Here is a 3,256-nt window from a genome sequence, read left to right as displayed (position 1 = left end):
ACCCGCCTTGGCCTCCCAAAGTGCTGGGATTACAGGCTTGAGCCAACACGCCCAGCCCTAATACAAAATAATTCTGCAAATCTGTAAGAAAATGACCAACTAGACAACTTGGCAGGGTGAGATGTGAGGATCCCTTGAGCCTGGGAGGTCTCAGTCCAGGCTGCAGTGAGCCGAGATTGTGCCACTGCACTCCAGACTGCGCAACAGAGCAAGACGTTGTCTCTCAAAAAAAAAAAAAAAAAAGTAGAAGAAAATGACGAAGTAGCCAATAGGAAATGTGTACTCATACAGTACTTGTCCTCTTGTGACCAGCATATTCTACTTAGCATAATGTCCACAAGGTTCATCCATGTTGTAGCATATGTCAGAATTCCCTTCTTTGTAAAGCTGAATAATACTCTATTATATGTACATACCACGTTTTCTTTATTCATTCATCTGTCAATGATGAGTTGTTTGCAGCTCTTGGCTATTTTAAATACTACTGCTATGAACATGAGTGTACAAATATCTCTTTGAGCCCCTGCTTTCAATTGTGTTATTTTCTTTTTTTCTTCCTTTTTTCTTTTTCTTTTTTGAGACAGCGTCTTGTTCACAATTTTTGCTTCAAAATAATCCAGGGTCGAGGTGTAGGTATGGATACAACAAGTTGGTTAAATTGATAATTATAGAAGAGATGAGGCCAGGCATGGTGGCCCATACGCATAATCCCAGGACTTTGGGAGGCCAAGGCGGGCGGGTCACTTGAGGTCAGGAGTTCCAGACCAGCCTGGCCAACATGGCGAAACCCTGTCTCTACTAAAAATACAAAAATTAGCCGGGCATGGTGTCACATGCCTGTAATCCCAGCTACTCAGGAGGCCGAGGCAGGAGAATGGCTTGAAACCCAGGAGGCAGAGGTTGCAGTGAGCAGAGATCGCACCACTGCACTCCAGCCTGGGCAACAGAACGAGACTCTATCTCAAAAAAAAAAAAAAAAAAAAAGGATGAGTGGTTACTCTGGTTTAATTAATTATAACATTTTTTCACCTTTGGATATATTTGAAGTTTCCATAATAAAATGATTTTTTGGCTGGGCAAAAAATAACCAGGCGTGGTGATGCATGCCTGTAGTCCCAGCTATTTGTGAGGTTGAAGCAGGAGGATCAATTGAGCCAAGGAGGTCCAGGCTGCAGTGAACCATGATTGTGCCACTGCATGCCAGCCTGGGCGACAGAGCAAGTGAAATTGCTGGATCATATAGTAACTTTTTTTTTTTTTGCCCATAATCAAAACTTTATTGGAAAACGGACACCAAAATAGATCACTATTGTATACTTTGCAAAATCAAACATAATTATGAATACATTATCTTGGTAGATGAATTAGAATTGCTAGACTTATGATAAGGCTTTCTGTGAGATAACACAGATTCAGGAAGTGGTGTGGATCACTCCATTTGTGTTGCTTTCCTCTAACTCCATTTGTGTTCCTTGTGAACACCCTCTGTGAGTCTGGCCTTTCCTTCTGTAGGCTGATACTGTTGAACAACCCACACAAAGAACCACTGTCTGCGCATGGCTGAAAATTATGGTAATCTTGGGACAATCTCAACATTTTACATCCATAAAATAAGAATTTGGACTTTGAACTAGCAATTTCTTTTATGATTTTTCTTTTCCTCTTCCAAAGACGGATGTAATAAATCTGTAGCCAAAGACTTGTTGATCCTTTCGCAAGCCCTGACTGTCCCATCCAGACCTAGTAATTCTAGTGTTAATGTTTTTTTTTTTTTTGAGACAGAGTCTTGCTCTTTTGCCCAGGCTGGAGTGTAATGGTGCAATCTCAGCTCACTGCAACCTCTGTCTCCCGGGTTCAAGTGATTCTCCTGCCTCAGCCTCCTGAGTAGCTGGGATTACGGGCGCATGCCACCACACCCGGCTAATTTTTGTATTTTTAGTAGAGATGGGATTTCACCATGTTGGTCAGGCTGGTCTTGAACTCCTGACCTCGTGATCCACCCACCTCGGCCTCCCAAAGTGCTGGGATTACAGGCATGAGCCACCGCACCCGGCCTTCAATTTTTTTTTTTTTTTTAAATATGGAATGCTTCACGAATTTGCGTGTCATCCTTGCACAGGGGCCATGCTAATCTTCTCTGTATCATTCCAATTTTAGTATATGTGCTGCCGAAGCGAACACTCTAGTGTTAATTTTTTGAGGAGCGCCATACTGTTTCCCATAGCGGCTGCACCATTCTCCACTCCCACCAACAGTGGACAGGCTTCCAATTTCTACACATCTTCACTAACACTTGTTATTTATTTATTTATTTATTTGAGACAGAGCTTTGCTCTTGTTGCCCTGCTGGAGTGCAATGGCACGATCTCAGCTCACCGCAACCTCCGCCTCCTGGGTTCAAGCGATTATCCTGCCTTAGCCTCCCGAGTAGCTGGGATTACAGGCATGCGCCACCATGCCCCACTAATTTTTGTATTTTTAGTAGAGATGGGGTTTCTCCATGTTGGTCAGGCTGATCTCGAACTCCTGATCTCAGGTGATCCCTCCGCCTCAGCCTCCCAAAGTGCTGGGATTACAGGCGTGAGCTACTGCGCCCAGCCTAACACTTGGTATTTTCTCAGAGCATCACTCTTCTTTCTTATTTTTCCCTCTGTACCTCAATGGGATGCAAAGGGAGCATCACGTTTCCCCTTCCCTTCTCCTTCTCCTTTCCTCTCCTTCTCTTTCTCCTTCCTCTTTGTTTTTTTTTTTTTTTGGACAGAATCTTGCTCTGTTGCCTAGGCTGGAGTGCAGTGGTGTGATCTAGGCTCACTGCACCCTCCGCCTCCCAGGTTCAAGCAATTCTCCTGCCTCAGCCTCCCGAATAGCTGGGATTACAGGCACCCGCCACCACGCCCAGCTAATTTTTGTATTTTTAGTAAAGATGGGGTTTCACCATGTTGGCCAGGCTAGTCTCGAACTCCTGACCTCGTGATCCACCCGCCTTGGCCTACCAAAGTGTTTGGATTACAGGCGTGAGCCACTGTACCTAGCCACATCACTCTTAATAAAAGAAATGCAAGGCCGGGCGCAGTGGCTCACGCCTGTAATCCCAGCACTTTGGGAGGCCGAGGCGGGCGGATCACGAGGTCAGGAGATCGAGACTATCCTGGCTAACACGGTGAAAACTAAAAATACAAAAAATTAGCCGGGTTGCCGGGCGCGGTGGCTCACGCCTGTAATCCCAGCACTTTGGGAGGCCGAGGCGGGCGGATCA

At 45.3% G+C, this 3,256-nt stretch overlaps 1 non-coding gene across 1 annotated transcript; it reads right to left on the bottom strand.

Moving 5' to 3' along the window:
- Positions 1 to 2,074: 2,074 nt before the first annotated feature.
- On the bottom strand, positions 2,075 to 2,181 carry LOC116471983 (U6 spliceosomal RNA). The gene has a single exon (XR_004248913.1). It is a non-coding gene; the product is annotated as a U6 spliceosomal RNA (small nuclear RNA).
- Between the last annotated feature and the right edge of the window lie 1,075 nt (positions 2,182 to 3,256).

This window comes from Hylobates moloch, unplaced genomic scaffold (assembly GCF_009828535.3).
Source record: "Hylobates moloch isolate HMO894 unplaced genomic scaffold, HMol_V3 SCAFFOLD_6, whole genome shotgun sequence".
Lineage (NCBI taxonomy): Eukaryota > Metazoa > Chordata > Mammalia > Primates > Hylobatidae > Hylobates > Hylobates moloch.
Note: the sequence above shows the minus strand (reverse complement) of the source record. Positions and strands in the feature narration are given on the sequence as shown.